This window comes from Rosa chinensis, chromosome 4 (genome assembly GCF_002994745.2).
Source record: "Rosa chinensis cultivar Old Blush chromosome 4, RchiOBHm-V2, whole genome shotgun sequence".
NCBI classification, from domain to species: Eukaryota; Viridiplantae; Streptophyta; class Magnoliopsida; order Rosales; family Rosaceae; genus Rosa; species Rosa chinensis.
The window spans coordinates 37260815-37273007 of record NC_037091.1 but is presented as its reverse complement, the minus strand read 5'-3'; the positions used below and the strand labels follow the sequence as shown (position 1 = coordinate 37273007).

Sequence of the window (12193 nt, the reverse complement as noted above, 5' to 3'; positions counted from 1 at the left end):
CTCAACCGAGCATGCCCTAAGGATAGCTTCCCGCTCCCACGAATTGACCAACTAATTGACTCCACTGCTGGATACCGGTTACTCAGTTTCATGGATGAATTCAGTGGATACAACCAAATTTGAATGAACCCTGCAGACGAGGAGCACACTGCCTTTACCACAGACAAAAGTCTCTATTGCTACCATGTCATGCCCTTCGGATTGAAGAACGCAGGCGCCACTTATCAGCGACTTGTCAACTCCATGTTTGAAGAAGTCATCGGTACTATCATGGAGGTATACGTGGACGATATGCTGGTAAAAATTTTAACCTCAGAGGATCACGTAAGCAACTTGTCAATTGTTTTCGCCATCATATTACGTAACGGTATGCGGCTTAACCCACAGAAGTGCATCTTTGGGGTCGAGGTAGGAAAGTTCCTTGGGTACATCATTAGCCACAGGGGAATTGAGGCCAATCTAGAGAAGGTGCACGCTATATTAGACATGGTATCCCCAACCTACCGGAACGAGGTCCAATCTCTTACAGGTAAAGTAGCCGCCCTGTCATGATTCATCTCCAGGCTGACGGATAAGTGTACTCCTTTCTTCAGGCTGCTAAAAACCCAGCACGTCGAGGTAATAGCTTGGACCGCTGAGCACGAAGCTGCTTTTCTTGGCCTAAAGGCATACTTGGCAGAGGTACCTCTACTTTACAAACCTGTTCCAGGAGAAATGCTCTACATATATCTTGCGGCATCTTCGACGGCCGTGAGCTCCGCTCTGATTAGGAAGGACTCCGATTGCGAGTACCCGGTGTACTACTTTGGAAAAGGTTACACTGGTGCAGAATCCAGATACCCAGACATTGAAAAAATAGCATTGGCCCTCCTGGTATCGGCCCAGAAGCTTAGACATTACTTCCAGGCACACTCGATCACCTTTTTCACTAATCACCCATTGAGGCAGGTTTTGCAGAAGCCAGAGACATCTGGCAGGTTAATTAAATGGGCCATCGAATTGGGGGAATTTGATATCAAGTACTAACCCCGGACAGCTATGAAGGGCCAGGCAGCGGCATACTTTATTTCTGAGTCAATTCCCTCTCTTAACCTACCCCCGGGATCACCTGGGCCACCAACCCCGGATCCACCTCCACCAAGCACTTGGCGATTATATGTTGATGGAACATCTAACAAAAGGACAAGTGGCGCCGGTATCTTGCTAATTAGCCCAGACGATCAAGTCTACAAGTACGCCCTCAAATTTTCCTTCAAGGAATCCAACAATGCCGCAGAATACGAGGCACTCATAGCAGGTCTACAGATCGCCCGGGAACTAGGTGTCCAACACCTTAGTATCTTCAGTGATTCTCAGTTAGTCGTGAACCAGGTCAACAGTAACTTCGAGGCAAAGGAGCCTCACATGTCCTCTTACGAGGCCCTAGCCCGGGCACTGGTTCAGAGATTTACCTTCTACATTTTCACCCAAATACTGAGAGCAGAGAACGACAAGGCAGACGCCCTTGCTAAGATTGCGGCAACTTCTCCAAGTCCTACCTACGGGGCCACTAAGGTCGAAATACTAGAAAGGCCTAGCACTTCTAAAACGGTGTCAGAAATATTCACGGTGGACCACACAGCCTCCTGGATGGACCCAATCTTAAAGTACATAGTGGACGGTCTAGCACCGGACGATAAGGTCGAGGCCAGGAGACTCCAGCTAAGGTCAGCTCAATACACTATCATGAACCGAAAATTATACAGAAGAGGTCACTGCTTCCCCAACCTGAAGTGTGTAACACCGGAGGACGGTCACAAAATAATGAAGGACATACACGCTGGTGTATGCGGTAACCATGCTGGAGCCCGGTCTCTTGCACACAAGACCCTAAGGGCAGGATATTTCTAGCCAACCATGTCGGCCCTAGCTCAAACAATATCCAGTTCTTGCCATAAGTGCCAAATGTATGCAAATATCCCAAGGGCACCGCCCATTGCCCTTTCCATCCTCCTTGCACCTTGGCCATTCTGCCAGTGGGGCCTGGACCTAATCGGTAAACTTCCACAGCAGTGGGACAATTCAAATACGCCATTGTCGCTATAGAATACCAAACAAAGTGGGTAGAAGCAGAACCTCTTGTCGCTATCACCACTGAAGAAGTAAAAAACTTCCTGTGGAAGAACATCTACTGCAGGTTTGGAGTCCCAGACACCATAGTCACGGACAATGGTACCCAGTTTGACAATGATGAGTTGAGGGCTTACATCGAAAACTTGGGCACTAGAATCCTCTATGCATCCCCGGCTTACCCCCAGACCAATGGTCAGGTCGAGGCTGTCAACAAGATAATCAAGAAGATACTGAAGAAGAAGCTCGATGAAGCCAAGGGTCTTTGGGCTGCTAAACTCCCGGAGGTGTTGTGGGCTATCAGGACCACGGCAACAGAGGCCACCAGGGAGACCCCTTTCTGCATGGCTTTCGGATCTAAAGCGGTTCTCCCCATTGAAACACAAATCCAGAGTCCCAGGATCGAATACTTCAATGCAGGTACCAACTCAGAGGGCCTACAGATCTATGCTGATTTACTCGAGGAACGAAGGGATGTGGTACACATGCATAACTTGGCAAACAAGCGGAGGATAGCTAGTTATGATGCCAAGGTACAATCCCGGACATTGAAGTTGGGGGACTGGGTCATGAAGCAAGTCTACCCAGAGCCCCGCGGGCTGGATCCATCCTGGATAGGCCCTTACGAGATCATCGAAGAGGTAGGCCCCGTAACCTTTTACATTCGGAACACGGACGGAGTTGTTTCCCGGCATCCATGGAATACCCAGCGCCTACGGTACTATTACAAGTAGCTCCCGGAGCATCTTGTCCTAGCTTTTGCTTTTTGACCATACAGCTATGGCAAGCTACCCATCGGGTACTCATTCTGTATTAGCCACTATGTGGTACTTGAATGGAAAAATGAATTATTCAGACCATTTCTAGCACTTTTTTACCTACACCGGGCATTCCCGGACATAGCTATTGTCAGTTACTCTATTCTGGTAATAAGTGATGCAAGTAAATGCTCAAGGCAAGGTATAAAATCCGAGAAATTTTAATTCCTTTCCGATTCCCATTCGAGGTCAAAAAATTTCCATTCACAAAAAACCCAGACTACCAGGCAAAGGAATTAAGCCATTGTTCAGGGCAAGGATAATTTCTACTAAAAAAAAGAAGAAGAAGTGATGGTTATATAAATCTATTCCCTAAGGACTACTGCTCGCGAGCGGTACTCTGGGATCCACCGGCACCAGACTTGGCTGCCGCCTCCTGGTCTTTCTTCTTCTTCGTCTCAAGAAGTCCCCGCCTGAATTAGGTTTCATCTAGGTACTCGGCTGCCACCCACTTCTTGAACTTCATGATCACGGCCTTGTCTTGAGCAGTAGCTAACATATCAATAAGCTGTTGAGAGCCGTTGTACTCCTCCACGGCCTCGTGCCTCTCCACAGGAAGGCACTCCTCCAGATGATCTGCCCTCTCCTTCCATGACTTGGCAGATTCTGCAGCTTCTTTTTCAGAGTCCCGGGCACTCTTCACCTCATCCCTCGCCTCACACATTTCGCCCTCAAGCTCCGCAATTCGTCGCTTCGCCACATCCAGCTCGGTAACCATCGGAGTCAAGGACTTAATCTTCTCTTTCAAGGACTCCCGCTCCTTCTCCAGCTTGGACTTCTCCCCATGCAGATACTTCACCTGCCCGGAGAGACTGCTAACCTCCTCCTTCAGGTGCGTATCTTCCTCGCTGGCATCAATCGCATACACATTGAAAAGTGCCTGCAAACATACCGTTAGCAACACCGTAAAAAGTTGTTAGACAAGGGTAAAGCAGTCCCATACCCGTATCATTGACTCCCGAGCAAGGCGACGATTCTCTTGTGGGGTATTGTCTCTGGCCCGCACCTAATTGAGGTCTATATCCTTCAGGTCAGCGAGCATGGACCGCATGAACTTTTCATCAGCAACCCCGTACTCGCTCAACAGTTGTTTAATGGGCTTCTTGGGGATTACCGGTATGGCAAGAGACAACATGCCAAGCGAGAGCGGCAACTCTGGTCCCGGATGATTTTTCTTCTGCCTCTTCTCCACGGATTCTTTGACATCCCGGCCGGTATAGGTCACCTCCTGCCTATCCTCGCTTCGGTGCCGGTGCCTATGTGATCTCTTCTTCTCACCTGGAGGCAAGACTTCATCGCTTCCAGCGGACAGAGAAGAGAGAGATACAGAGATCGGTACCTTTTCCCTTCCGGGATCAGCTATGGTGACAACATTCCCGGCAGAAGGCTGCTCGACTTGGGTCACGGGAACATCAGGGTCAGGCTCCCCGTATCCCCCATCAATGATCTCCAGTAGGGTTTCTTCAACGGAGCGACCCGTAGCCTTCGACTCCAGGTCGACTTCAATGTGAAGGGCGTCTTCTCCCTGGCTCATCAACATGTCCATCAACTAGTTGTCGTCCATTCTGTCATCCTCCTTACCTTTCCGGGGCTTCCTTTTCGGTGCTTTCACTACAATCAATTCGAAAGTCAGTCACTAAAGTAAAAAGGAAACGACGACATACACATACACATATTAACAGAAATATAAGCCTCACCGGGGAGTCTCCCTAGCCCTAGCCTATCAAGTATGGAATGCAGGATGAATCTATAAGAGCTTCTCTCCTCCTCACTTCAAACAGCATATACCCGGGCTATCCTTTTCCTTTCCAACTCAGATAATGAATAGGCTTGGTCCCCGATAGCTTGGAAAGTACCGGTCAGGTGCCACTTCTTATTCTTAATTTGCCACCGCCCTCCAGCAAGAAATACTTTACTCCTCCACCTTTTGTTCATTGAGGTAGGCATATCGGTAACTAAGGGCTTGTAATCCCTGGCGGCAAACATCACCGTACCTATACACGATTGCTTCCTTGAGTACAGAACCCTGTGTACCACGCGGAATTCATTTATGGAAGGCCACCCTTGTTGGCACAAGTCCCAATGGCCATCATACTAAATATTTGTCGAACTACATTCGGAGTCAACTGCCCCGGTGACAGGTTCAGCATCCGCAAAAGATACTGTAGGCACCGGGGCAGCAGTAGCGATAGCCCTTGGTGGAGCTGGTTCTCATGCAGCGCCACCCATCCCGGGGGAGGATTCGCAGCCATCTCTCCAGCCTTGAGAGGCCTAAGCTCTACCTCATCCGGTATTCCCCACTTCAATCTCATGGGGATGATCTCCTTCATAGTCATACTTCTCCCGGGTTCGTCGCATACGATCCCGTCTACTAAGGTGTACCTAGGTTTCGGGATGCCCTCGGGAATAGCCACTGTGACTACCGGTGCCTCCGCAGATCCATCCTCGCTCTCACCTTCGTTGGTCCCCTCACTACTCTCCGAGAACACCCCAGTCAAGGATTCGGTATTCTCCGCTAATTCCTTCCCGGTTCTACTTCGCTCCAAGTACTGGCCGATATCCGCTTCCGCTTGCCTCGCAGAAGACTGATACAACGATCCCGCATCCCTGACCTGGGTTTCTGATTCCATCCTAGAACTATGTCAACCGGGACCTCAAAATTCGCTATATCTGGAATCAGAAACACAAGGATTAGCCTAAGTTCAAGATCTAGGGCTTGATGAAAGCGCGGATCACCCCCCACTTTCAGCACCCAGAAAATCAAACAAGAAGAAAAAACAACAAAACAACCCCGGAAACACCTACAAACCCAGAATGCACAAATCGGCCATAGCAATTTCTTCACTCTTCATAGCGACAACAGCAGAAGCAAGCAGAGAGAAAAAAAGCAAAACACAGATTCTCAGTGTTTTCAGAAATTCGCAATTTGTGCGAAGGGAAACAGTCTGTTTCCCTCTTAAATTCAATCTCCAAAGCATCATGGTCGTTGAAGCCGAAAGGCCCTCAACCACAGGATCACTACACGTGTCTCACGTGTCGAAAACCGTCAGTTGATGGGACACGGGCATTTATTGCGCAACTTAGTCTGCCCCACGTGGAGGACATGCACCACCAATCCTTCCAGCCCTCATTCTACCCTTCTGGTTACCAGAGGCTCCAGCCCTCATTCTACCCCTTCCAGGTACCAGAGGCTCCAGCCCTCATTCTACCCTTCCAGGTACCAGAGGCTCCAGCCCTCATTCTACCCCATCGGGTACCAGAGGCTTCAGCCCTCATTCTACCCTTACGAGTACCAGAGGCTCCAGCCCTCATTCTACCCTTCCGGGTACCAGAGGCTCCAGTCCTCATTCTACCCCATCGGGTATCGGAGGATCAAGTCGCCCAACGGTACCCGAAGGTTTTCTTTAACCTTTACGGGTTAAATTGGGAGCACTGTAGATTAGCTACCTACAGCTTAACCCACTCAAGACATCTCTTGCACGGGAACTTGGGGGACTCCCTACAGGCTAGTGCCAAACCTTGTGACTAAATATTTCAAGTCCCCACCCAAGAAACATCTTGAACGGGAACTTGGGGGACTTGTACATACTAGGGAAGTCTCCACCAGGTTTGGCACTATCAATTAAGATCCTTCGGTACTCCCCAGTACTATACCATGGGCCGGGTTCACGACCCACCATGGCATGACTCGTATGGGATGTCACCCCGGCCACCCAGCGCCTGGGGCAAGGCTAGCACAGCCCATCTAATTACACAAACAAGAGAGCTGATATGGCATCAGAAGAACAACCTATGTCCCACATCGAAGATAGGGGAGACTCCTTCCCTATGCTCGAGTATAAGGGCATTAGCACAACTACCTTTGACGGGTAACAACTCCTTTATCCACTGTTTACTTGATACTCTTATATATTAGTTTCTCACTCAGGCATCGGAGAGGTGTAAACTGTCTGGTACGGTTTACCCCTCTAACGCTGTATTCTTGATTCAGGATCTAGGAGTTGAATCGGTATCCCAGACGGTATAGCATTCTGTGTGAGGTACCCGGAGAAAGCCACCAGAAACAGTTGGTAATAGCTTTCTCAGTTGGTGAGAGTAGCTTTATTAGTTTGTGATAATAGCTTTATCAATTTATAGGAACAACTTTTGTTTTTCTTGGTAGTAGCTTTTCATGTTGGTGAGAGTAGTATTTGGTGATTGTTAGAGTAGCTTTTGATATTGGTGAGAGTAGTTTTCTGGTGTTGGTGAGAGTTTTTTTTTTTTTTTACCGTTTCAGTGACAGTAGCTTTTATTGTTGGTGAGAATAGCTTTCTGATGTTGGTGACAATAGTTTTTGTTATTGGTGAAAGTAGCTTTTATGTTGGTGAGTGTAGTTTTTGTTGTTGGGGACAATAGCTTTTATTGTATTACTAGTGACAGTATCTTTTGTTGCGTTGGTGGTGACAGTATCTTTTGTTACTGGTGACAATAGCTTTTGTTGCTGGAGACAGTATCTTTTGTGACCTTGCCGGAGGTTGTCGGAAATCTCACCATAGTACCTTGTCTTGCTAGCGATAGTAGCTTTTGTTGCTGGTAATAGTAGTTTTTGTCACCTCGCCGGAAATCACACCAGCATAGCTTTTGTTACTAATGACAGTAGCTTTTGTTGCTGGTGATAGTAGCTTTTATGACCTCGCCGGAGGTTGCCGGAAATGTCACCATAGTAGCTTTTGGTGTTAGTGACAGTAGTTTTTGTGGTCGCCGGAAGTTGGTTTGAGATCGGCCTGAGTTCGCAGGAGGTTGGCCGAAGACCCGCCGGAGTTCACCGGAGACCTCGCCGGAGAGGAGAGAGAGAATGATTTTTGATTTTGTACTCTAGTGGCATTTATGTAAATATGTTAATTTTTAATATGCAAAATATAACACATTTTTTAATCTAGTGGCCTTATGAGGAAAAAAACTAGTTGGTGGCCTTATGGCTAAAAAAACATTCAAATATGCACTTATATGTAATTAACCCTTTTTTTTTTATCACATATATAAAAGGACGACAAGCCAATATGCATGCACATATTTAACAAACACTAAACGTCAATCCACTGTTCAAACTGTTCACAACTACTGTTCATTAGCTTGCGAAATGACGGTTTTGCCCTTTTGTTTCCATCAATTACCGGCTGCCACTCTGACTACGGGTTAAGGGTTGGTCGTTGTTTTGACAAACGAAATGAATACTTCCCTGACTCATGTCTTCTATTACAGAATTGCCCCGACACCTGTGCGTTTGCTATGAGACTGAGTCGCCGCTAGCTGTTTGCTTCTTCTGCCACCGATGAGTGTTGGCGTGGCTGGGCGTCCAGAAATATAGAGAGGTACGGGGTCTGCTTCTTTCCTCCGCACAGAGAGAGAGAGAGAGAGAGATAGAGAGCGAAGAGACTAGAGGAAGAAGAAGGGATTCAGCAGTAAGCAAGTAATTTCTGGAAATAGGGAAGAACTTCCTGTGGTATGTTGCTATTTACACCGACTTCAACCTTCGACTGTATCTTTTTCTTCGGGAAGCATCTGTTTACACTGACCTCTCCTGTTACACCCAAATCGTTGATGCCAATCGTGCCACTACTGATTCCTCTATGTCTTCTAGAGCCATATAAACGACATTGAGAGAGTTAGGTTCGTTGCTTTTCATCTGTGAATTTGGATTTGCTTTCTTTCTTTCTTTCTGCTCATAATCTCCTCTAATTTCAGGTACCCAATACAATTTCTTTAGGAATTCACTCTTTGTGGCCCTATACTATTAGTTTTGAACAAGCGAACTCATCTCCGGGTTTGTTTTGGATTATTCAGTGGATTGTCCCTCCACAATTTCTCATTCTCTCTGATCTTATTCCCCGACAGTGAGAAGCAGAAAGAAAGCAGCTGAGAGAAAAAGAGGGTACGTATCGGTGCAACCCAGCTACAACCGATTGTTACATCAATGTTTTCCTCCATGATCGAGAGATAGAGTCGTCGCTTGGAGGAGTTTTTGATGGTGCGCAACCCAGGTATTATTGCAAGCTTTTTCTCACCAATTTCTTTTTTGGGGGTTTTATAATTTTTTGAATTTTTTTTGGCAACAGACGGAGCTTTGTTGCTTGCGATTTGCGAATTTGGATTTTAATCAAGGTAATTGTGGTCAGATCATCGATCCTTTGCTTTTGTTCCTTTTCTCATGTTGCTTTTGATTAGGGTAATTAGGTGGGCGGGTTCTGGGTTTTTACTTGATGCATGTTATTTTTTTGTAAAGGAATAGATTCAGCAAAGAAGACCTCATTTGGTAAGTGTTCTTGCTGTCTAGACTTTTGTTGAATTTAGCATGAGAATTGTCAGAGAAATCATGCTCAAATTTAAATTTTTAAAACTTTTTATATAAGGTTTCTTTTTCTGACATCTCTAGAGGATTAATTTCTTTGAAGTTGTAAGTTTTGAACTTTTTAGTACAATTTTAAAGCCATGGCCAGAGTGTAGAGTAGATAACTGATATGAGCTGGTCTGCTGGTGTGAGATTATATGCTGTTGATGAACTGTTCTTATGCTTAAAAGATGGTATATGAAACAGGGTTTTGGTTACATTGCTCTATGGGTTTGACGATCTCACAAATCAATCTTTACCTTTGAAGTATTTTTATTAAATTAAGTCTGGATTTTCTAGAGTTATCTATATGGGATTTTGTATCTATTCAGAAAAGAATCATACGCACTTACTAATCCAATTCATAGAAGCTTTGAAGCTTACTGCACCTTTGTTTTGTTCAATTTCCATTTCTTTGAAAATACATTGACTACAAATTAATTTGTAACTTGATGACTCCATCTGTGTTTGTTTGTCTAAATCACAACCGCGACCATGTGCTTAAGAAGTGTGTACTGATACTCATTCTTGATTTGATTTTCTGAGTTCTGCTAATCTTTGGCAACTGATTTATGTAGAAGAATTGAAATAGAGAAAGACCTGCAGCGTATGAATTTGGTGATTATTCAACATTTGGAGGTCCAACAAATCCATGTTTTTTTGATAAGTTTTCTTTTTCTTTGATAGCTGATGCGTCTTCTTGGTATTTTTTGTTTGTTTTTGTTTTTTTACTTTTTGTATGGAAACTGTGAATAACATTTGTGACAAAAAGAAACCGATCTGAGAGGCAATGAGAAAAACTTTTTGTATAGAAACTGTGAATATGATTTGTGACAAAAAGAAACCGATGTGAGAGGCAATGAGAAAAACTTTTTGTATAGAAACTGTGAATAAGATTTGTGACAAAAAGAAACCGATGTGAGATGCAATGAGAAAAAGAAAATTGTTGAGAAAGCAAATGATGAAAACCCACCAGCAAAGCACCTGGCTGAGCTAGATATGACACCTTATGTGGACTGTATTTTTCAAGGAGCTTCAACTCTTATGGCATCTTATTCTCCCTGGAATGGAAATGTCATTTTCTCCTTACTGAAATCTCAAAAGAAAAGCTACGATTTTGTTCCTCAATATGTCCAATATGTCCAACTTAGCCTCCGCATAGAGAGAGGAAGCTTCCACCTTTCAAATCAAACTCGGAGAAATCAAGATATATATCAATTGCTATGATTAAAGCTTCAATCTTTTTATTGGTCCGTGAATTTTAGTGTTTGGTATGGTCAGTTTGCTAATTTCTATCATTCTGTCATTGTATCTTATGTTTATTTGAACTGGGTGAATGCATTCAAGGAGAAAAATGTCAACTCTTTGTATCTGTTTAGTCAGAATGGTAAAATTTAGAGGTAAATGCACTTTTAACTAGCTGAGACTTTTGGACATTGATTCTTAGTTTTGTTCAACTCAAAGTTGTGGGTATGTAAAGTGTAGATATATGCTTTCTGCTCTGTGTTTAATGTGTTCTGTTAGTACAATTAGGAATTATATGGAAATATCTGTAGGCACTTTTCCAACCATAAGGTGCAATTACTTGATAATGATGGTGAAGTAGAATGTGTGTTTATCGGTTCAAGAAAGTGATGCCCTTTTCGTTTTATATTTGTGGCAGGTTTCCTATTGCTTCATTTGATTTGGGTCGTCAAGTATCAAATAAGTTATTGTTCCTTGGAAATTAAGCCACAGCCTTATTAAAGGTATGCATACAAGCCCATTTTTGCAGTTTAATGAGTGTTAGAGTTTAGTCATTACCCTTTTCTGTGAGCTACAGTGGAAAAGTTTTAAGCTTTTTCTTATTTTTGTTCGCAGGAAGCAGAATTCATAAGACATATCCACTCAAGGCTGGCTTTTGGGAATCGATTAAATCTGGGTAATTGTTGCTATCCACTTTTACTCATGATATGAATACTACAACATGACATATTTTACACTGAATGTGGAAGTAATTCTGTGAGCTATGCCACATTATTGTATTTTGTTTTATATACATTAGTGTATTGAGACTGCTATTATTTATTAGTTACAAAGTATGAGCAGCAACTTTTTGTTCTTCTTAACACGTATAAAATGTTGTGGCTGAAGCTCCTCTGAGTATGTTGAGTAAATGTAGTGTTTTTGCTTGAGGGCAAGGTTGTTTGATTAGATCATCAAAATTTGATTGTTTTATGTGTTTAGTGAATGTAGTGTTTTTTGCTTGAGGGCAGTAGGAGATAGTTTTTGATCTTATTGAAGAACTGTGCATTCTATCATTTCGTATTAGCAGTGGAAATTAGCCAGACAGTTTTTGTAGTTAATAAATCTGCATTGTATCATTTCGTATCGGCAGTGGAAATTAGCCGGACTGTTTTTGTAGGGAGAAGGATCGGAGGATGATGAGCTAAGAAGGAATTCTGATGTCATTGAGATCCTAAAGAAGACAAGTTTCCATGGCTCTAGCATGTTGAAAAACCCAGAAACAACCCTGGAGCATGAGTAAGAGTCTTGCTCATCAACTATTGATTAAAGACTGATTACAGCTTGAGCATATGTAAAAAAAAACGCATCGTAATGTTATCCTCTTTCTAAATAAAGTGGTTTAAAGCGTATGGTCTAAATTTTACCTCATAACTATTTGTTTCTCAGTTGAAGCTCTCAAAACCACTTGGGAAGGCTCCCTCCTAATACCATAGACGAACGATGCAAGGTCTGATCCCTTCTATTTTCGTCAAATTTTTATTTTTTTGGAAACCTGAACAGCAATAGAAAACTGAGCAATTTTGGAATTTTACAGTGTTTAATTTACTGCTTTTTGTTTGTATAGTGTGGAACTGAGGAGAGTTGCTGATGATAAATTGTAGCCTTTTTTATT

The 12193-nt window shown here is 43.9% G+C and overlaps 1 long non-coding RNA gene across 1 annotated transcript; it reads left to right on the top strand.

Annotated features, from left to right (window-relative positions):
* The first annotated feature begins 10955 nt into the window (after positions 1 to 10955).
* LOC112195735 lies at positions 10956 to 11975 on the top strand. Its single transcript, XR_002934749.2, has 3 exons — positions 10956 to 11042; positions 11155 to 11215; positions 11699 to 11975. It is a non-coding gene; the product is annotated as an uncharacterized LOC112195735 (long non-coding RNA).
* The last annotated feature ends 218 nt before the right edge of the window (positions 11976 to 12193 follow it).